At 47.2% G+C, this 24,255-nt stretch overlaps 1 protein-coding gene across 1 annotated transcript in view; it reads left to right on the forward strand.

Annotated features, from left to right (window-relative positions):
- The window catches only part of LOC122365196 (ubiquitin carboxyl-terminal hydrolase 45-like), an 89,137-nt gene that overhangs the window by 3,265 nt on the left and 61,617 nt on the right, over window positions 1-24,255 (forward strand). The window contains exon 2 of the mRNA XM_043336193.1: window positions 8,534-8,665. The gene's annotated coding sequence lies outside the window, so the exon portion shown is untranslated. The remainder of the gene's footprint in view (window positions 1-8,533; window positions 8,666-24,255) is intronic.

A 24,255-nucleotide genomic window follows, 5' to 3' on the forward strand; every position in this document is an offset into this window, starting at 1 on the left:
GTGCGGTCCCTACTAAGTCAGGACACCGCAAGGACCTCGATAGGACTGCATCCTTGAGCCCAAGTGGCCTTTCAAAATCCCGCACTTGATAAGCACAAGTATAAGCAAAAGAGGTTGTCATTTGCATTTAGAGTGGCTTAACTCGCTGTCCGCTGATGACGGATATAAATAATAAAACGACACTCACACTTGCAAAGCAGTTGTTTTGTAGTGTGACGACTTCATTTATTAAAAAAAAAAAACATCAGAAGTCGCACAAACGATGCATTTAAGCTACCAATATAGCATAAATCGCAGCACTATCTACACCAGTATCAGTATCTTTTAAAAGGCTGTAGAAAATAATAGACTCATCGTCTACCACCCACAGAGTGATGCGCAATCTGACCGGTGAAATGCAATGATGAAGGGGCGTTGTTGAGTTCTGATTCATGCCCTGTAAGGCGTCAAAGATAACCACTTGATAGCGCGACACGACATCTCTGCACTCCGGAGTGGCATCAGGTGACGGGGCGCCGGTGACCCGGCCTGACCGATCCACGGCGACCCGGCCGGCCCCGACGTATAAAACGGTAAGTAGATGCATGTGAGCTGCTGTACAATGTTTCCGCATAGTTGGTGTCAACGTAATAACAGGGTGTCTCAAAAAACGTGTCACGGTTTTGAATATCTCTTATTTCCTAACTACATAACCCACATCATTCAAATTTTCCAGATTTATTGGCAATATTAGGTACGACATCTTATGTGGCAGAATTACAAGCTCCTAGGCAAAATGGTTTTATACCAGAACAAAAAAAAAAAAAAAGATCTTCATTTTGGTGCTATAGGAGATGGTATACGTCACACTGTCACAGTCTGCGACGATTTCGGTAAGACTTCGGCTTGTGCTTGTGGCACCCAACAGCATGCTCGTCAATAGTTTTCTGCAACTATTAGACCAAAAACACCATGCAAAACAGACAATGGAATGGCAATCACCCATTAGTCTCTGGAGAGCGCGGGGTGCATTTATTCTGTTCAGGGTTCATAATGTCCAGGGTACGATATGCCCAGTGTTGAAATGGCCAGTGCTTTAATGGGCCAGAGTTCGTAAATGTCCAGGGACTGCATGGTCCAAATGCGGCCAACTGGCTGCAGAAAGGGTACATTTAAAGAGGCTAGTGTTTATGTAGTTAGGATTTTAAATGACCTTTTCTTCGATAATTAATTGAAAATGCAATACAAAGCAAATATTTAACAGTTCATTCTCAAGCCACATGAAACAATTGATTGCCCTTGAAAAATTGAAGCAATTGAAGCCATTGAAAATTTGCCAAACAATATAATATTTGCTTTTTATTGCGTTTCCAATTAATTATCGAGGAAAAGGTCATTTAAAATCCTAACTACATATATCAAGATGTTCCACGCTAGAGCACTGCATACTATTTCTTCAGGCTAGTGTTCACATTGTCCAAAAGAGGCCAGGTGCATATTTATTAGGCCAGCGCTCATAATGTCCAGGGCACAATTTGTCCAGTGTTGGAAATGGCCAGTGCACTATGGTTGGAAACGGCCTCACGGATGGCCATGGGCAATTTCGGAATATATGTATATTTGGGGTGTCATTCTGTTGGAAATTGATGAAATGTTTTGAATTGGGCAGAAAAAATATTGAGTTGCGCATTTAGTCTTCATTATCGTACGTGGAATCGGGAGTTTCTGATAGTGGCTTTTTTGGTGCGCCGTCAAAGGTTTAAACAACCGCGCAGGTGATAGCATGTGGAGTACCTCAATGACGATGTAAAACTGGATTATTACGAGCGAGCGAGCGCAGCGAGCGAAGCGAGTCTTTTCAATATAACGGAAAAATCTCAGTATGAGCGGACCGGCCCGGCCCGGCCCGGCCCGGCCCGGCCTGTAACGCTTTTGAGAGGCTTATATCTCAGCAACCGCTGGACCGATTGGCCTGCGGTCTTTTTTGCTGGGTAGCCCCATCCCTTCTACCCCGTAATTGACTACTTTTGATACATCTCAGTGACCGTCGTGGCACGTGCCACGTGAAAAGTCAAGGGTGTTCAAGCTGTTTTGCAAAAGTAGTGATTTTGAGAGGCTCATATCTCAGCAGCCGCTTGGGCGATTGACTTGCGGTGATTTTTATAGGGTAGCTGCATCCTTTCTACCAAAAATAGGATACTCTCGATGCATGTGGGTCACCCCCAGTGCACGTGCAAAATACAACAATAAGAGGTGTCAAATTTGTTCCCATTTTAATAACTCGGTAATTACTGGGGCGATTTCGCTGAAACTTGGCATACAGGTAGGCACCCACCAGGCAATGCATTCCCATGTGTTGCGGTTAAGGTGCTACTGCACGTGCGCACGTGCAGGGGGCGCTTCCAGATCTCGAGAACTGCTGGGCCGATTGCGCTCAAATTTGGTACACGGTTGGAGACCGGTTAGTAGGGTGCCGTGCAATAGTCAGTTTGGACCCCGTTTGCACGTGCGCACGTGCAGAGGGCCGCTTCCAGATCTCAGGAACGGCTGGGCCGATTGCGTTCAAATTTGGTACACCGCTAGCGGGTGCTACACCGCTAGAAGGGTGCTTTGCGCAAGCCCGTTGGAAGTACCCTCTCGCCCATCCGCACGTGCAGGGCTCACTACCTCGCTCGCTCGTTCTTCGCCCAAAAGGCGTTTTACTGGTTATATATCAAAATAATCCTTGTTATGTTGGCTGTCGAGTGGAGTGACTCTTTTTCCCATGCGTGTTCAAAATCAGGAACGGCATTGCATTCTGTTTGCAGTGTCACCACAGCAACATTTGCAAAATTGCGTTTATGTTTCATTGGACATACAAAAAGTTCTCCGTCGACCTCCATTGAGCTTTTTGGCAGAATAAAGCTCTGTTCAATTCTGCGTAAGGGGAACCTAAAAGCAAACTGCGCACTTGTGCGCAAAATCTTCTGTGAAGCTTCATCTCCCGAGGCGTACCTACCCGTCGCTTCGTTAGAAGCGGGTCGGCTCGTCAGTCGTGCAATCGCTTATCCTAATAAATGATGGTAAGAAGCAGGGTTACGGAGTCGTGGTGGCGCCAATCCGACTCCGACTACGACTCCGACTCCTTACTCGTTGCCATGGCTCCGGGCGACTCTGTCTCCGACTCCGGACCCCTGCCAGTGGTTCGGAGTCGTGATGGAGCTGTTCCGATTCGGACCGACTCCGACTTCCACTGCGGGCTCCTGACCGACCCCGACTCCGACTCCGACTCCTGGCTCCGACTCTGACTTCGACTCCGCACCCCTCGTAAGAAGTAACTGCTCGCCCCTGCACCTGGAGTATTGAGATCGTGCAAACGTGTATGGATATCCTGGAGTATGGATATGGATATCCACTGACAGAACAGACATACAGACATGCTGTAAACGCCATTACACTGCCAATACCATGGCAAATCAAATGGCTAGCTATGATTTTTGATCATCGTTCTACATTTTCCCAAATCTTGAACTGAATGTTGGCAACTTCTCGTAACTACTTCACGACCATGATGCATGCATTTCTGAAATTGATCTTTTTTCAACCAACCACGTACTCGTATGATAAAATGAATGTCACCATCGTGTTCTACGCCCAAAAGTACCCATAAAACATGTGTCATGGGCTGCGAATAGGTACCAGTTTTAATTTTCGGGGTTATGTGCTTACCTGATTGACCTGACTTTGACCTTGGCCTATTTTTGACTGACCCCTACATGGATTTGACACTCTTTTAGCACTTATATGAAGGGTTGTGACAGTTGTGACAGAGTTTATAACGAGAGGCACCGATGCGAGGTTCTAAAGTCCATGCTACCGAAAGCCCGATTTCAAGTGTTTGACCTGACTTTGACCCGACCTGTGTCTGACAAACGCACCTGTGACCTCGAAATTCAATTTTTAAGTATTCATGTGAATCGTCTCGTCGCGTTCTTTCGTTTGCCGCCTCGTTCGTTTCGCTGCGCCTATTTGTTCGCGAGTTATCGGCTGGGGGCGTTGAACGCCCCCCCCCCGGCAAACGGCGGGTGGGGAAATATCCCAGCAACTGCCGGGTTAATCTGACGCATTTTTTGTCATTTGATCGTCATTTTGTTTCTTACCTTTTTGCCCAATCTAAAAAAAAAATCATTAATACTTTTTCTCCAAATTTTTGACCCTTTATGACCAATAGTAAGACACTGTGCGTCACTACGTTGATATTTCTCGCCCTAAAGCGTAACAACAATATCCATTCAGTAATAGCAGTATTCAAAACATGTTCAAAATGCCTCGCGATATCGATAACATTACGAAGGACATAGGCGACTTATAACATACTTGCAATGATGACGTCACACACCCGTGACGTGACGTGACCTCGTCATTTCTGAGTTACTGTATGATGCACGAAAGACACTGGTATACCTATGCAAAGTTTCATCGCAGTCGGTCTACGCATTAACCCTATTAGTGGCAGGGGGGGGGGGTTGTTTTTATCCACCCCTCAGGTTTTTCGGGAATATCTCCGAAACCGCTGAAGCTACGATGCTGAAATTTTCTGACTTTTCCTAAAACTAAATTGGGCACATTCCCTGAAAATTTCAAGTTCATAACTTTACCAGGGGCGGCTCCAGAGCACTGGGAATTGGGGGGTCCTATTCGTTAAGCGAGTCATTTGGGCGAAGATCACGATGCTGCACCAGTTTTACGAACAGTGAATGAAAGGTATCATGTAATAACATATACAAAGTTATTGTGCATCCTCTTTTGACACGTTTTTGCTATAATAGGCGGATCCAGGCGTCCAAAAAGGGGGTTATTTTTTACCTCCCAACATAGGTGCCCTGACACCGCCTATGCATGACCAATACAATTTTAGTCGTTCTCTCATAAGAAAATTGTAACATAACAAGACCATTGCTACCCTTTTTAGAAACAGTACCAACAAAAACCTTATTTACTATACTTTTTGTGTACCCCCAATCTCAATGATCTGTATCCGCCTATGATTTTTGAAAATGCATATTTTTAGGATCCATGTGAATTCCTGGTTCATTCTCTATCGATCGGTAAAAGTTGCGTTAAGATTGGTTCAGAAACCTGGCCGTGATAAACAGTCTAAAATGTATCTGCAATTTGCCCGTTTTTACCCCCCTCTACCCCCCTATTGACATTTTTTTAATTTTATTTTTTTTAGAAATGTAGATCTCGTTGAGCCAAATCGAATGCCGATTGAATTTTGAAAATCGGCCGGTTAGATCTTGAGATATCAAGGGGGGTCGTAAACAGCCCCCCCCCCCCTGCCACTAATATGGGGTAGCCAGGAGCCTGCCACTAATAGGGTTAACAAGTTATGGGCAAAACATTTTTTTTTTCGCGTTGACCCCCGGCCATCCGTGAGGCCGTTTCCAACCATATTGCAGTGCCTTGAATAGGTGCGTATCATTTAGGCCAGGGTTCATAATGTCCAGGGCACGATGTGTCCGGTGCTCTAAATGGCCAGTGCCTTGAATGGGCAACAGACTAGATGGGGCGGATGGGAGAGGTATGTATGTACGGCCAGGGCCTGCACGTCGGGCCGCCAAAGCCGTCAACCCCGCCACCCGGCCCTTTCTCATGTCATGAGAGCACATTGCACAAGCATCGACAAAAAATTTACGCGTGCACTGCACGTTATCCTAATCTTTGTTTACGTGAATGATTATGCACAAACACCTAACGACCTTGACGCTATACGTTATTAAGTAGGGGAGAGTGGGGAAAGATGCCCAGGGTTTTACTATGTCATATATTATTCGAAAATGACAATTGGAAAGCAAAAACATGGAGTTTCAACGGAAGACGACATCATTTTTCTAAAAAAATATCACACTTTTGTGCCTGAAATATGAGAACTTTTTTGCTATTAAGCATTTTCCTGAAGAAGTGAAAGGGGGCATCTTACCCCACAGGGTGGGAAAGACGCCCCCTGGCGTTGGGGAAGATGCCCCCTGCACTATAAGTGACATAAATGGGCACGTGAATCGCCTGAACGAATCAGTAGTCACTTCGAGCCTGCAGTAGACACCAAACGTCATCGTAAGGGCCCTCAAAAGTAGTCGTAAGGGGCTTCAGAGGCCATCGTTAGGGCCATCATAGTCCAGCGCGGCCAAACAAGCCTCCGTGGTGGCGTTCAGAGACCACTGTGGGGCCCTTTATAGGTTTTCATGATGCTTGAGGGCCCTCGAGCCCATCGTGGAGACCTCAGATGCCAGCGCGGCCCGTGGAGCCAACGTGGGAGCCCTCAAAGGATGTCGTGAGGGGCCCTGGAGCCAATAATGGGTCCCACAGAGGCCATCGTGAGGGCTCTCAGAGTCAGATGCCGCCCAAAAAAGTCGCTGTGTGGGCCGAGAGACCGGCATGAGGAGCACCCGACCGTACTGGACTCTCAATAGTCCCAGATCGGCTTTTGTCTCTCATCACAAGTATGTAATAAATTATTTGACGGGCTGCTTGAAGGACAGCCTACGGATTTAGGGGGGCGTCTTTCCCCATCAGGACAGGGGGCATCTTACCCCAAGGTACCGAAGTAACATTAAATCAGTACAATTTGTTGGCCATAAAACTACACCCTGAAACAAACTGTTTGGGACACAGTACGCGCATCTTAATGTATCACGACTATAGCACGGGACGCAAAAATTATCTACCTTCTTTGATATTTACAATTTTTTGACACCAAAATATTTTTTGAAAGCAGCAACTAAAAAACATGCAATCACCAGCCAGCCGTTGCCCAACTGAGCTTCGCAAATTTTTGTGCAGTTAACAAGGCAGGCTTCCGTTTTACGCTAAGAACATTAATTTCCAGGTTCGATTCTTTGTTTCGCCGCTAGAGGGGGTGGGGCGTCTTTCCCACCCTGGGCATCTTACCCCACTCTCCCCTACGTAAGCACTAGTGATGTCAATTACGAAAAATCTTGATACCGATACCAAACCAGATACAAACAATAACCATGGAAGAATACCGAAACCGAACCAACTTAGTTAACTCAGGAAAATGCCAACTTTTTACCAAATTCACAGCATCTTTTACATAAGGGACGATTCACAATACAAACAAAATACCAAATGCATTAGCCTTGAAATACCAAATACCAAGTTGGCATCGGTTTGGTATCGGTATGCCAAAAAGTTGGTATCTGACTGACATCTCTAGAAATCACTCTCAAAAAAAAAAACGCAGTGTTGAAAGAGTTACAAACGGCAAGAAAATTAAAGTCACCTATGTCCACCTCTCCAAAGCACAAGTAAAATGCCAAGATAAGAGTTAGCCCTCGCCGGCCGAGGGGGGGGGGGGCGGGTGCCTCCCCCATAGGTTTTTTTTCGCGATAGCTCCGAACACGCTGGCGATAGAGAGCTGAAACTTAGCATACCTGACCTTTGATTCAAGCCGGATCTTTTGACACCAACCGCATTTTTGAGTCAGGTCAAGTCACTGACCTATGACGTCAGAAGTGAACCTCTGCACGGTCTTCAGATGTCGCAACTTCGCAACGCCCTCACTGCCAGAGGAGATGTCACAGGGAAATGAAACTTGCAGGATCTGTTATCCATTATGAGCCTCACAGTTTATATATCTCGGATCTTTCCTAAAGGTCGTATGAGGTCAGGTCATTTTCGTGACCTCACCATTATAAGTCAATGGGGAAAAATGAAAACTGCTATCCTGGCGCCGGGAACGATCTCCAACTATCTCAAGACACAGAATCGTGATTTGATGCACTCCTTGCAAGGTTAGATGCGTCACTTTTGCAATGTTGACCTTGCTTGACGTCATTTATGACGTCATCAAGGTCATATTAGTTTTTCGTCAATAACTCTTGATCAAATTGAGCTAGCGAGTCGGGAAAGCCACCAATGGACTCAGGAAGACCTGCCGAATCGAATGATACGTGACAAGACCTCTTTCGACCAACTTCGTGACCTGGGGGTGCTGACCTGACCTTGACCTGAGGTCAACACCCTAAGTTAACCTGACCCGAACAAAAAGTATATCATTCGACGCGCCTGAGCGAGGCGAACACGATGCTGCCAAAATCGCGGCTCTGCGGCCGTTTTTTGCGAAGTTATTCACCAAAAACTGAACCGTACCTTGGGGCACTTAACCTGACCTCAGAGGTCACCTGTTGACCTAGGACCTTAAAATCGGGTACCAATCTCTGCGTCTTGTAACGGCGCACACGCTCGTTTTTTCTGCGACGCCCTAGCTCCACCAGGGGCGAAACGGCGAGGGGGGGGTACCCGCCCCCCCCCCTCGGCCGGCGCGTATGTAGAAAACCAATAGGTCCGGCGAGGGTTAGATGTACATTCAAGTTACCAACATAGCATATAAAGCATTACAATCTAATCCAGCATGTAGTTAGTGATCTTTGAACAAGTTGAAGAGCATAATGATCTCACTGTCAGTGTCTACCACCCACAGAGCGATAAGCAATATGAACGGCTAAGCCCAATGATAAAGAGATGTCCTTGATTTATGATTCATGCCCTGTAGGCCGTCAAAGATAGTCACTGATAAAGCGACGCGACACTATCTCTGCACTCTGGAGTGGCATCAGGTGGCTGGTCGCCGTCGACCCGGCCTGACCGATCCACGGCGACCCGGCCGGCCCCGACGTATAAAACGGTAAGTAGATGCATGTGAGCTGCTGTACAATGTTTCCGCATAGTTGGTGTCAACGTAATAACAGGGTGTCTCAAAAAACGTGTCACGGTTTTGAACATCTCTTATTTCCTAACTATATAACCTACATCATTCAAATTTTCCAGATTTATTGGCAATATTATGACACCTTATGTGGCGTGGCAGAATTACAGGTGAGGCAGAAATATTTTTCCCATACATGCAACATTGCACGTTTAAATCGAGAAAGTCAGGCATTAAAATGGCACGTGCATTATGCTACACTTTTGAAACATACAAGAAGTCAATGTTGATTGCAGGGGGGCGACACGGCTATTCGCGCAATGTATTAATTTATGGGCCGCGCGGAGCCTCGCGATGACGCGGCTGGAGGCAACTGCTCAGCGCGCTAGGATACTTCTGGCGGGGCCGGGCGCTGAACGGTGTGCAATGAATGGGTTATGGTCGGGCAGACAGAGATGAGGTATTGAATTTGAATTGACATCAGCAATCGGGTAGGGAAGGAGAATGTTTCTAATCGAGCTTGGGATGGGGAAAGCCGAAAATATCACGATCGGCTCATAGCTCAGACAGGGCCGGGTGCCGTACCATGTGTTGTATATTTAGGCGGGCAGACAGAGATGAGTTATTGGATTTAAATTCACCTTACCATCGGTTTCTGGTGGGATTTGAAGACGTTTTTAGTCAAGCTCGGAGTGGGGCAACCCACTGGCGGATCCAGGGGAAGGCATTTGGGGCAAATGTCTTCCCCCACATTGGCAGCGCCCGAAATCGCTTTTCGAGAATAAAAGAAAACTTCAAAACTTTTCTGAGGAAATGTTGGTTAATCACACTGCACAGCAGTGCGCAAGGAATCGAAATCCGAGTTTTTTAAATAAATTCCGAGAAACCTTTTTGGGGTAAGCCCCCGCAGTGTCCAAGACCGCTTCCTGGATCCGCCAGTTGTGAATAAGTCACGGTCGATCAACCGAGCTTCGGCGGGACCAGGCGCTGTATACAGTTGTTCTTTCAATGAAGAGGTGGACAGACACCTAGCCCCACATCCTATACTGCTATGCCCGTGCTTCTGTGGGTGAAGCACTAAAGCATCACGGAATCCCACAGGACAGCTGCGAGTCGACGAGGTGGCCGCTTTGGCCGCCGGGTACTGCAGCTCCCTGTAGTTGCCTGGGACCGATGGCAAAACAACAGCTCCGGCGGTGCCCCTATGGGCCGTAGTAATTAGTGAATTCCCGTAATGTAGAGATCATATCCTCAATGATCTCCATTACCATTTTATATTCCTAAACAGTATGACATAACAATTATGCTTGCCTACGTTCAGGCATTACCTCTGATGGTCATACGCCCAGTACAACATGTGTTGTCTGTCAAACAACAATCGACGACGGGATCCCTTCTCATCATCTCTTAATAAGCCATCGGTTGTCAATTCACCCACCCCGTTTCCCTAAAAATAGACGGTCAGATTTGGCCTGGGTCCTTACGACCCTTCTAGATTCGCCAGAGACGGGATCGGATCGCCGTCATTGCACCCGTCTTAGTGTCTTTAATACTATGACAGCTTCGACCACGGACGTCGGACGGGGTGATCGTTCCACGAATGTACGCACCATCCAGGCCTAGGATGCATCGAGGTTTAAAAGAATGCAGTCTGTAGATCAATCAACACAAAAATGGTGGTATGCAACCACATTAAAATATCTCCCCGGCTCCCGCAACGTTCCAACGCCCCTCCGTTATGCATTCGCCTTGTGTGTCCGCCGAGCCGGCTTGCCTCCAATGACGTCATCGGCCGGCCGGCAGCGTTCAAGGTCAAACGGCTGGTGTCCTTACCTGGAGTTCTATAGCCTTGGTTGATTGGTTTCCGTGGGGAAATGCAGTAGGAATGCAGTAGGGGAAAATGTGTTTTCCTGTATGTTTGATGCAGTCTTGCAATGCAATCCAGCCATCCAAGAAACTTTGCGCGAGACGTTTTCTTGGATGGTTTTCTTGGATAGCTTGATTTCATCGAGGGCTTCTGTTTTAAAGAAAATTTGTAAGCTTTGCTGCACTGTTAAGTAATTAGAACTGCCAGTATTTCAGTACCTAACGTGTAGTTAATGTTACTGTATTTTATTTATGCATATTTCGGCCTTTTTTAAGCAGATAATGAGCGATATTAAGAAACATACAGGAAATAATATCTAGGACTCTACCGCGACGAAATATTTCTATCTCGAGTTTTCAAAGAATTTCATGCACTCGGCCAAGGCCTCGTGCATGAAATCCTTTGAAAACTCTCGATAGAAATATTTCGTTTTCGCGGTATCGTCCAAGAATGTATATTCCTGCACCTCTCGACATTTTCCTGCACCCCTCGACGTTTTCCTGCACCTCTCGAATATATGACGTCATTATGGATGACGTCACATCATAAAGTTGAAGAGCATCACTTTGCTCCTTATAACTTCATTTTATCTATCGTCCATTTTATTTGATTGGCTTAAGATATACCTACCTACATTGTATTGTGTTTGATGCAAGGATTTTATTATTTGTCATGACATGAATAATTGAATAAAGTGAAACATCACCATATAAAACTTAAACTTTGACGCTAATTCGCAACAAACCATAGCCACGAAAGACTCAACAAGGTAGAAATTGGGGCGTTTTGGTTCCTCCATAACATTTGCAACGCTCCCTATAATGGTACCTACGCATGTATAAATTTTCCCAGCCCCGGGCAGGAATCTAACTTACTATTCAAACAGAATCCGTCTGTGAGTCTGTGAGTCTGTGTGTCCGCACATCGTGTAGTGGGTTCAATTTGTTACGGCTACAGGGCAGACGGTTTGTTGTAGGAGGTTGAAATTTGCACACCTTCTAGGTGATAGAGCGGGTCAGCGCCTTTTCTAGGTTTCCACTCGCTGGGGTGCACGGTTCGCGCGTGGCGCGCGCTGGAAGAACGCCAATGGAATTTTGATCGGTTCGTAGATCTTCATTGAGAGCCGGGGTCGACAAACTTTGTGGACTAAATGCATGCCGATCGGTGGCGGGTGCCTCGCATTGGCGGATGGGCAAGTTTTTAATTTGAATGAAAAGTGGCGAGGGAATGTGTTGATTGTCGCTAAATGGGTACTGTTTGTGATAGGAATCAACAAATGCACCGCATTTGCCGCAAGGCGTCACATTGGTCACAAGGCGTCATTTTTGCCGCACATCGCACAGTTTTGTCAAATATGGTCCGATAAAGGTACAATTTGTTGCCAGGATGCATGCTCAACCAACAGGTAAGATGCGCCGCGTTTGCCGGAATGCGCAACAATTATCTCAGGGCTTCATTTTTGCCGCAAATCGCACAGTTTTGTCAAATATGGTCCGATATGGGTGCAATTTGGTGCAAAGATGCATGCTCAATCACCGGGTGAAAATGCACCGCGTTTGCCGTAACACGCCACATTTGTCACAAAGCGCCACTTCCGACAAAATCGATTAAGGGTAATGGAATGGCACGAATAGGAGCGGGGCTAGAAGATCTTTTAAATTCTGATTTTTAAAAACATTTATTGGATCCAATTAATATGTGACCTGACATGACCCAGTGGTAGGTAATGGTAGTGGTAGGGGTAGGGGTAGTGGTAGTGGTAGGAGGTAGGGGTAGGGATAGGGGTAGGGGTAGGGGTAGGGGTAGTGGCAGGGGTAGGGGTAGGGGTAGTGGTAGGAGTAGTAGTAGGGGTAGGGGTAGGGATAGTGGTAGGAGTAGTAGTAGGGGTAGTAGTAGGGGTAGTGGTAGGGGCAGTGGTAGGGGTAGGAGTATGGATAGTAGTAGTGGTATGGGTAGGGGTAGTGGTAGTGGTAGATGCGGTGGTAGGGGTAGGGGTAGGGGTAGTGGTAGGGGTAGTGGTAGGGGTAGTGGTAGGGGAAGGGGTAGTGGTGGAGGCAAAAGTTGAACAGTGGCCCGGGCTGATCCCATCGGACGAGAGGTGACCTTTGTGACCTGGCCTCACCCAAAGTGACCGGGGCTGACCCCTTTGACCTGTCTTGACCCCGTATCAGCCAAATTTCATCCAACAAAGGCCTCAGAACAGTTCTTTTTTAAATTCTCTTCACATATCCGTCCATATCTATGTTTCTAAACGACACATCAATTTGAATCGAATACCATTCGAAAGCAAATTGGCTGGTGCCACAATTTTTCCTACCACGCAGCAAAGCAAGTGGCGCAGCCGCTTGTCTAACTTACTATTCAAACAGAATCCGTCTGTCTGTGAGTCTGTGTGTCCGCACATCGTGTAGTGGGTTCAATTAACCTCACCTACACGGCAGATGGTACGGCGTAGGGGGTTGAAATTTGCACACCTTCTAGGTGACGTCACGGGTCAGCGCCTTTTCTAGGTTTCGACTCGCTGGGGTGCACGGTTGGCACGTGGCGGGCGCCGGAAGAACGCCAATGAAATTTTGATCGGTTCGTAGATCTTCATTGAGAGCCGGGGTCGACAAACTTTGTGGACTAAATGCATGCCGATCGGTGGCGGGTGCCTCGCATTGGCAGATGGGCAGGTTATTAATTTGAATGAAAAGTGGCGAGAGAATGTGGTGATTTTCATTCAATGGGAACAGTTGATGATACAAGTATAAAAATGCACCGCGTTTGCCGCAAGGCGTCACATTGGTCACAGGGCGTCATTTTTGCCCCGAATCGCACAGTTTTGTCAAATATGGTCCGATGTGGGTGCAATTTGGTGCAAAGATGCATGCTCATCCACCGGGTAAAAATGCGCCGCGTTTGCCGCAGTGCGCCACTTTTGTCACAAGGCGCCATTTCCGACAAACTCGACTAAGGCTAATGGAATGGCACGAATAGGAGCAGGGCTAGAAGCACTTTTAAAGTCTGATTAAAAAAAAAAAGTTAAATGGATCCAATTATTCCGTGACCTGACATGACCCAGCGGTGTTGGTAGGGGTAGGGGTAGTGGTAGTGGTAGGGTAGGGGTAGTAGTAGTAGTAGTAGTAGGGGTAGGGGTAGGGTAGTGGTAGTGGTAGGAGTAGTGGTAGGGGTAGGTGTAGTGGTAGGGGTAGTAGTAGGGGTAGGGGTAGTGGTAGGGGTAGTAGTAGGGATAGTGGTAGGGGTAGTAGTAGGGGTAGTGGTAGAGGTAGGAGTATGGGTAGTAGTAGTGGTAGGGGTAGTGGTAGTGGTAGATGTAGTGTTAGGGGTAGGGTTAGGGGTAGTGGTAGGGGTAGTGGTAGGGGTAGTGGTAGGGGTAAGGGTAGGGGTAGTGGTAGGGGTAGTGGTGGAGGCAAAAGTTAAACAGTGGCCCGGGCTGATCCCATCGGACGAGAGGTGACCTAGGCGACCTGGCCTAACCCAAAGTGACCGGGGCTGACCCCTTTGACCCGTCTTGACCCCGTATCACCCCACTTTCATCCAACGAAGCCCTCAGAACAGTTTTTTTATTCTCTTCACATTTCCGTCCATATCTATGCTTCTAGACGACACATCGATTTGAATCGAACACCATTCGAAAGCAAATTGGCCGGTACCGCAATTTTTTCCTACCACGCAGCAAAGCAAGTGGCGCAGCCGCTTGTCTAACTTACTATTCAAACAGAATCCGTCTGTGAGTCTGTGAGTTTGTGTGTCCGCACATCGTGTAGTGGGTTCAATTGACCTCGCCTACAGGGCAGCCGGTATGCCGTAGAAGGTTGAAATTTGCACACCTTATAGGTGACAGAGCGGGTCAGCGCCTTTTCTAGGTTTCGGCTCGCTGGGGTGCACGGTTCGCGCGTGGGGCGCGCCGGAAGAACGCCAATGAAATCAAGGATCGGTTCGTATATCTTCATTGAGAGCCGGGGTCGACAAACTTTGTGAGCTAAATGCATGCCGATCGGTGGCGGGTGCCTCGCATTGGCGGATGGGCAGGTTTTTAATTTGAATAAAAAGTGGCGAGAGAATGTGTTGATTTTCATTCAATGGGAACAGTTTGTGATGCGAGTTTTCAAATGCACCGTGTTTGCCGCAATGCGTTACATTGGTGACAAGGCGTCATTTTTGCCGCAAATCGCACAGTTTTGTCAAATATGGTCCGATAAGGGTACAATTTGTTGCCAGGATACATGCTCAGCCAACAGGTTCAGATGCGCTGCGTTTGTCGCAATGCGCCACATATGCCACAAAGCGCCATTTCCGACAAATACGATTAAGCGTAATGGAATGGCACGAATAGGGGCAGGGCTGGGAACACTTTAAGTCTGATATTTAAGTACTGATTGGATCCAATTATTCTGTGACCTGACATGACCCGGCGGTGTTGGTAGGGGGGGGGTAGGGGTAGGGGTAGGGGTAGGGGTAGGGGTAGGGGTAGGGGTAGGGGTAGTGGTACGAGTATTAGTAGGGGTAGGGGTAGGGGTAGTAGTAGGGGTAGTAGTAGGGGTAGTGGTAGGGTAGTGGTAGGGGTAGTGGTAGGGGTAGTGGTAGGGTTAGGAGTATGGGTAGTAGTAGTGGTAGTGGTAGGGGTAGTGGTAGTGGTAGTGGTAGATGCAGTGGTAGGGGTAGGGGTAGGGGTAGTAGTAGGGGTAGTGGTAGGGGTAGTGGTAGGGGTAGTGGTAGGGGTAGTGGTAGAGGTAGGAGTAGTGGTAGGGGTAGGGGTAGGGGTAGTGGTGGAGGCAAAAGTAGAACAGTGGCCCGGGCTGATCCGATCGGACGAGAGGCAACCTGTGTGACCTGGCCTGACCTAAAGTGACCGGGGCTGACCCCTTTGGCCCATCTTGACCCCGTATCAGCGAAATTTCATCCAACAAAGCCCCCAGAACAGCTCTTTTTTTCTCTTCACATTTCCGACCATATCTATGCTTCTAGCCAACATATCGATTTGAAACGAACACCATTCGAAAGCAAATTGGCTGGTGCTGCAATTTTTTCCTACCACGCAGCAAAGCAAGTGGCGCAGCCGCTTGTCTATATTACTATTTGAGGTGACGTAGTTTCTGTCTATAACCGAGGTCGCGACATGGTGCTACGTAGCGCGGGTTACAGGTCACACCGTTGCACCTACCGCGCTGAAGTTTGCGCAACTCATAGAACAAGGATGGACAACGTGCCTTTGATGGGTCTCAGCTCGATCTGATCGATAGCGAGCGCGTGGCGCGTGCCCAAAAAGTGCAAATTCGCGTCATAGACTTTACATGTATTAATCGGCTGTCAAAAACGGGCGAAAACAGCCAAATTTGCCCGACACGGGTCCGGTCCCGGTGCAATATCTCGGTAACCGTGGGCCCGACCGGTACGGGGAAAACAGCATCGTGTAGAGAATCGAACGGGCTATCGAATGGTGTGCGGTGCAGGGGTTGGCACGCGCCACGTGCACCGGGGAGGACACTTTCTTTTGAAAAATGGACGTTTTGGACGGATTTTGGAATTTATATTAATTTCAGGTGATCGTCAGACGGAATGAGTTGAAACAGCGCCTATTAGCAATAAAAATGTACCGTCTCTCATGGAAAAATTGTGAAAAGCTAATTGATCTAAAACAATGTGGAAAAAATCGCTGAATTAAATGGTATTTGTCCAAAATGTGCCACTAAATGATTACACGGATTTTGCTGCTTAACCTGATACGTTTGACAATTGAAAATGCTATCATTGGAAAGAGCATTCAATTCTCTCCAAGATCCAATCATCACGTTTGCATGACAAGCAACAGTATTCTTAAAAATATAAATGTTTCAAACCTCTGCAAAACGATTTTTAGTGAAAATTATCTACGCCTTTAATTTGTCTTAAAACTACGCACCTCAATTATAAAGCACATTTGACAGATTCTGAAGTGGAAAGCATGCTTATCAGACACGGGCACCTCGATGCGGTGGATATTTCTTCCACAAACCAAAACGTTTAGCCGTCAAAAAGCAATCGACCGAAATGGATAGATAACCCAACCGACACAAGAACAACCGAACACCCGCCGATCGAAAATATCCCTTTTCGCGTTGCGGAGCACGCGGGTCACCCTAGTGTATTACCTGTTTGTTTTCAGTCCATAACTCAAAAAGTTATGAACGGATTTTGATAAAATTTTGCATGCAGCTTCCCAACTGACTCATGTATCAACATTACGATCGTTTTTACACTTTGTAATAGTTGTTGGTGAGCTATGGCGAAGATGACTAAAAGAGCCCAAATTGCGGCGCTTAACCCGCGCCCCAGTGGCGGTCTCGGCCAACTTCGCCCTAGTGAGGGGGGGCATATGTTACCACCCACCTCTAACTCAAAAACTAAGAGGGCTAGAAAGACGCGGTAAAAAGCAGTCGATAGCTCTCAATACGTACGTTTGAAAGTATTTCGGTCATTTTTCACCTTAGAGCAATATTGGGGTCACCAGAGGTCATCAAAGGTCAAAATTTGCCAATTGTCATTATATTTTTCAGAAAACATGCCGCTATCTCAGGAACTATGGTAGCTAGAAAAACGCATGGAAAAACAATCGATAGCTTTTGAACTCTTCTTTTGAAAAGGTCATTATCGATATTGTCCTCAGGTCAACGGTTTAGCCTCCAGAGGGCAAAAACTCCAAAAATAGCTGTTTTTACGAAAAGTGTTTTTCGACAATAACTTTCGACTACAAAAAGCCACGACATTTCTATTGCCAGAATCGTGTTCCTCTCACCGAGACGCGTCGAATGAACTATAATTTGACCTTGAAAGGTCAACTTAAAAATTTGACCTCAGGTCAAGGTCATGACCTGACCGGAAAAGGTCATGTTGCATATCAGTCGATGCGTCTCAACAAGACAAACACAATGAGACCATCCCCAGCGTTCTATCTCTTTTCAATCGCGAGTTATTGGCAAAAAACTGTTTGTAGACTCAAATGACCTCGGATGACCTTTCTAGAGGCTATCAGCAAAAATGACACCTTGGTCATCACGAGTGGACTAAATCATTGTGATTCTGAAATATTTGGACTGTTCCTATGCGTACACACGGATCTAGAGGCATTTTCATTTTTCTCCATTGACTTGTAATGGAAAGGTCATGCCACTGACCTGACCTTAGGTCACGGATATAAAAAATCCGAGATATACAAATTGTAGGCTCCCATAACAGCATGCAATCCACCAAGTTTAAAACCTTTCTGACAAACACTGCAGGCTGGACATGATTGCAAACTTTTTTTTAAGGCTTGGTCAGTTAACTTGACCTGGTGACCTGACCTGACATGACCTGGGGTCAAAAATTTCACACATTGTCCAAAATTGATGTACCAAAAGCTACCCCAAGCGGCGCGGCGCTACGCGCCGCGGTTTTTTATTCACACGCGAAAAACGCGACAGGGTGGTAACATATGCCCCCCCCCCACTGCACAGTGGGCGATCCGGCCGGTGTAGCCTCGCGAAACCTATCGGCATTCATAACATCCATGTTTTTGAAGCTAGAACCACAATATTTAGGAGCAACCTTCTTGAATATCCAATGAGCATATGTTTTAAATAAGGACTATCTCTTTTAGGATTTGTGCTCTGTGGTGAGCTTGCAATTTGCCTAATTGCCGCTCGAATAACGCATGAATACTTTTGAGGGTAGGTCGAAATTTATGACGATATGAGCTGGGTAGGATATTGAAATGGTGTGTACCTCCGTGGAAAATTGCTTCCAAACCAACTTTTTATTCAAACGATTATGCCCTACCAATTTATACATATCATGAAACAGCGTAAATCTCGCCCGGCAAGGCCCCATTTCATAACGTGACCCAAGCAGCGGGTTTGGTTTTTGGTAAATAACTTCGCAACAAATGGCCGCAGAACCACGATTTTGACATCGTCGTGTTCGCCTTGCTCAGGCGCGTCGAATGGTATACTTTTTGTTCAGGTGAGGCCACCGTAAGGTATTGACCTCGAGTCAAGGTCAGGTCAGAGGTCTTCAAATCACGAAGTTGGTCGAAGGAGGTCATATCGCATATCATTCGATTCGGCAGGTCTTCCGGAGTCCATTGGTGACCTTGTCGACTCTCTAGCTCAATTTGATCGGGAGTTATTGACGAAAAACTCGTATGACCCTAGTGACGTCATAAATGACGTCATGCAAGGTCAACAATGCAAAAATGCAGCATCAGATCTTGCAAAGAGTGCATGAAGTAACGATTCCATGTACTTGAGACAATTGAATATCATTCCTGGCGCCAAAATAACAGTTTTTATATTTCCCCATTGACTTATAGGTGAGGTCACGTGACCAACCTGACTTAATGTGACATTTAGGAAAAATCTGAGATATAAAAGTTGTAACACCTCTAAAGGACAATAAGTCCTGCAAGTCGCACTTCCCTGTGAAAGTTACTCTGGCACTGAGAGCGTTGCAAGGTTGCAACATCTGAGGATCGTGCAGAGGCTCATTTATGACGTCATAGGTCAGTGACCTGACCTGACTTGAAAGTGCAGTTGGTGTCACAAGATTCGGCGTGCATCAAAGGTCAGGTATGCCAAGTTGCAGTTCTCTATTGCCTGGGTGTTTTGAGCTATCGCGAAAACACCCTTTGTGGCATTTACCACTTGTGCTCAAGTGCACCAAGCCACGGCCAACCCTTAGAAGAAAAAGGTGTCTGGATGCCAGAGCTGCAAGTGGCTGCAAATTTTCACAGGATCCCCTAATAGATATTGTCTTAGTGCATGCGATACAGCATTATTTTCAGTTCATCCTCTTAAAACTTTTTTTGCTGGGCTTGGTTAATTCAGTGAACGTAATGTTCAGTGGTAGAAAAAAAAATGTAAAAGTGAACCTAATTATAAGACATTTTGAACTGATTTTGTCAACTTGCTTTCTATAGCAGAATCGTCTAAACATCTAAATTTCACTTTCCATGCAAAATGGATGCTCAACACCTAGCAATTTCATCGTTCCGCAAAATATTCAAAGAGCGTAAAAATCGGCTGTGATTATCCCCCTTATGAAGTGTTACGGAACGCTGTCTTTAACGATACTTTTGTCGACGAAAAAATGTCTCCTGAGCCATGCAAATGCACTAATCGTAATCTTTGATGAATTTTCTGTCGACTAGTATGCGTTGTTTTCCAATTTTCGGAAAAAAGTGTCTTTGAGGTTTCGCGAGGCTAGACCGGCCCGATCGCCTACCGTGCACTGGGGCGAAGGTTAAGTAGGCTGGCCACAGCTCTCGAAAACTGTTCTATAAAAACTGTTTGCAGTGTAATTAAATGAAAGACAGGGTTAGTGTCGACAAAGTCCATGCCGGCCAGAACAAGAGATATCCGCTTAAAAAAACTGGTGGTTAATATCGTGCACAAGAAGGTGTTTCAAGACCTAGAATCAGAATCAGAATCAGAATATATTTCGTAACAAATCCATTAAATCATGGTTTTTCGTCGTCACACGTCATATTATTAAAACGTATGTACAGGTAGGTAGGCGGTACAGTACCAGTACAGTGCATGTCTCTACAATCACATATCGTCACGTCCAAATGACTATTGCACAACGCGCAGATCACGGCGCTCGAACACCGCCGTGCTGGACGCGCAACAGATGGCGTCTCAGCGGGGACCTGAAGCCCCAAGCGTTCGCGTCAAATGGCAGCCGGTTGTACTCCTGCACGCCACTGTAGCACAGACGGCGGCGACCCAGCTCCGTCCGTATTCTCGTTAGGGCGCGCTGCGAGGAGCCTCGTGTCTGGTATTGGTGCTCAGCGACTCCACCGCATGGGCGCCGCCACCGGGGGGGACGGGGGTGACGCGTCCCCCCCCCACTCACAGAATGGAAGGGGGACGTCCCCCCCAAACTCATTACGGAGCGAGCGAAGCGAGCGTAGTCTTTCGTAGGTTAACGGAAATTTCTGAGTATGCCGTGGTCACGCTTTTGCTAGGCTTATATCTCAGCAACCACTTGACCAACTTACATGCGGTAATTTTTGTAGGGTAGCTAACGAGCATCGGACTATTCCCGACGCATGTGAGTGACCCCATATGCACGTGCCACGTGAAAAACGAAGAGGTGTCAGTGTTGTAACAATTTCAATATCTCGGCAACTACTGGGCCGCCATTGCGCTGAAAGTTGGCATGTAGGTAGGTATCCCCACGAGGCAATGCATATCCATGTGCCACAGTTGGGGTGCTGCTGCACGTGCGCACATGCAGGGGTCTATTCCAGATCTCGAGAACGGCTGAACCGATTGTACTGAAATCTGATACATGGTTAGGGACCGGTTAGTAGGGTGCCGTGCAAGTCAGTTGGGACCCATTTTGCACGTGCGCACGTGCTAGTGTTGTCAGTTTCAGAAAATATATGTCCAACGTCCGTCCAATTTCCAATGCTTACGTCGATTGTCCGTCCAAAAATGTCCAAGCCAGCCATTTGTCCAAAGATGTCCGATACCTACGCAATAGTTTACACTCAACACTGTTATTTAATTTGTTTTAAATGCACTATTACCAGCTTTAATGTGTTAATCATCTCAAAAGCTGAGCTTTCTATTCGCCAATCAGTGTTCAACACGATTGCTTTATAAAAATGCTGAGGTGTAGCAAGTGATTGTCCAAAGTTGTCCAACGCCTGCCGTCATTGTCCAACCGAATTCCGAATTGGACATTGGACAAAATCGGAATTCCAAAGATTCAAGTTCCGATTGACACCACTAGCACGTGCAGGGTGCCGCTTCCAGATCTCGAGAACGGCTAGGCCGATTGCGCTCAAATTTGGCACATCGTTAGAGACCGGTTAGCAGAGTGCAGTGCACAAGTTAGTTGGAGGTATCCCCTCGCAATTTCGCACGTGCGAGGCCCACCCCACCCTCTCGCTCGCTCCGTTGGTCGCCTCAAAAGGCGTTTTACTGGTTGTTATCCTACTCGAAATTTGATTAGGCCCTTCGGTCCAATGAGACCATTTCAGAGCCGCAAGTATGAAAGAATTAGTGGGAGACATTGGTCGGGGCAGCCACCCCAGTGAGCCACTTGGGATGAACCCGACCAATTGAACAGGCAGCCCAGCCCACTGGCACTCACTGCACCCAGCAAAGGACTATAGCTCCAGTGGAGCCATTCCCGCATGGGATAGAGTTGCCCGTCCAGCCCGGAGCAGGGGGTTGCGGCGTGGAGGAGAAGGATTTGACTGTCCTGAGGATGGAAGAGATGGAACGGCCGGTGCCGAATCTGAGAGGGTCCAGGAGGTTTAGATACTCAGTATATGGGGTGTGGGCCTACATGCAGATTCAGATTCAGATTCAGAGGTATTCAAATAAGGTCCACAATAAACGTGGCTTTTCACTCATTCACGTCTTATATATGTAGAGCAGAAAGGGAAGCTGGATGCATTGGTCTGACTCCAAATCTCCAGCTCTTTTCCGACCTGTCATCGCGGAACTGCCGATTTTTGATATCGTGTTCAACGTGTGTTGTATAACACGACTGGCCGAACACGGGCCTAATATATTTCGTCCGTAACCAGCCAACAGCATGACTTTACACCAATCCGACCTCGTAGTCAAAATCCGAACATTTTCGAAAACTTAAACTCCGACTCTGGCCAAAACTGGCCAAAACAGTCAACTCCGACTGATTCCGGCTCCGACCCCACACTTATGCAGTCACGCTACACTAAATTTTCAGCTTCTAGGAAATAAGCTATACGGTTGACAGGACCACAAAACTTTGAGGCGACTTGACTACTTAATTTGGTTTTCCTGACCTAAGGTTTTCTGGTATCAAGCATGTTACACGGGCTGCAAAATTCGTATTTTGGAGCAGTTTTGCCTTATGTTTTTTTTGCCAATTTTCGCGGCGCTTCGCGCCGATTCGTGCACATCCCAAAAAGAGAGATTTGTGACTATACAACGCCCCCTCCCCCACGCGGGTATGCAATATGCATTACCTATGCAATATGCATTATCGATCATATTAGTGGCATACATCAGCAATTATACCGTGATAGAACACGAGGCTTTGCCGTGTCAAACTGAATCGGACATCAGATGTGTATATAGGTAGGTACTCGGTGGGAATGCGGTCTATAGCCATTACTTTAAGGAAATACCTAAACATGGGTCAGTCCATTTCCGCCAAGTCGGGGGTGCCCGAGCTCTCCAAATTCCCCGCCGGCTCGGCCGGCTTGGCTTTGGAGCCTCAACAGACCGCGCGGGTCAAGGTCACCGCTAGGGCGGCGGCGGCTACAAAACTGCCACTTCAGTTCAAAACCCTATGTTAAAAGTGGCATATTTGCTTTAAACGTTGAATGCATCCGACCGAAAAAGCCACGGTAAGAATGTCTACTTTTGGGTTTTCAGTCGGTCAGTCCGTCCCCCCCCCAGTCAAAAATCCGTGGCGGCGCCCCTGCTCCACCGATGCAACCAGCTACGCTCTCAGGTCTCCCCGTGGTTATCGCAGTGTGAACCAGGCACAGCCGGTGGTACATGACAAGGCTTGGCGCGTCTAGCCAGTGAAGTTGTCGAAACACATCAGATATGTGGTCATGTTTCCGCCTGCCGCTGACGACTCGAGCTCCAAAGTTCAACAGCTTTTGCACTCTATGGAGCTGCGTCGCGTTACTAGGCGAAGCATGCGCAAACTGCCAAGGGACCTCGGTGTTTCGCCCAGAACCGCAAGGAGAATCATAAACGACGGCTTGGGCTTCATGTAAGACAGGATGCAACGTCGGCACCTAATTTCGGCGGCATCCAGGAAAAAGCGGCTACACAGGACCCAAAAGACATTGTAAGAAATCAGGAGCGCCGGTAACAAGGCATTCTTCTGGTCCAATGACAACATTTTCATGCTTCAGCGCCAGAGACACTTCCAAAGCGTCAGAATTTTGGCAGATGGTCCATCTAGCATTGATCCTGCTATTCGCACCATTTTTCGTCGCCAGAAGCCCGCTGGTGTCATGGTTTGGGTTGCGACGGCTCAAAAGGAACCTTAGTCTTCATCAAGGAGGCTGTGAAAGTGAATTCACAGGTTTTAGTCCATCTGCTGGAGGAATATGTTTTGCCTTGGGTCACTCAGTCGTTCCGAGACGGATACGTCTTCGTCCAGGACGGTGCACCGCCGCCAACGGTGAATATCGCTCAACCGTGGTGGAAGACCCACATGCTTGGGTTCTGGGACAAAGAAATTCGGCCATCATCAAGTCCAGACCTGAACCCGATGGACTTCGCAATCTAGACCAGCTTGGAGAGGAGGGTGTGTGCAGCGCCACACAGCAGAATCGCCGCCCTGAAGCTGGCCCTCGAGACGGCACCGCCGAATCTTGGCGGGGACACCGTGCGGCGCTCGTGCCCCTCCGCAGAGGAATTTCGAGCAATGGTGGAGGACAAAGGTGGCCATATTGAGTCATAACGCCGATGCTGAGATGTGTACATGTTACTGCATATATGTGCCAGAAATCAATTTGATATATTTGTTCGGGGCCGAAATATTTAAGAAAGGCAAGAGGTAAATCTTTCTGCCCCACCCTGTACAAGCTCCTAGGCAAAATTACACCAGAACAAAAAATAAAAAATCTTCATTTTGGTGCTATAGGAGATGGTATACGTCACAGTTTGCGACGATTTCGGTAAGAGTTCGGCTTTTGCTTGTTGCACCCAACAAC

Source organism: Amphibalanus amphitrite, unplaced genomic scaffold, assembly GCF_019059575.1.
Source record: "Amphibalanus amphitrite isolate SeventyFive unplaced genomic scaffold, NRLGWU_Aamphi_draft 000721F_arrow, whole genome shotgun sequence".
Classification (NCBI taxonomy): domain Eukaryota; kingdom Metazoa; phylum Arthropoda; class Thecostraca; order Balanomorpha; family Balanidae; genus Amphibalanus; species Amphibalanus amphitrite.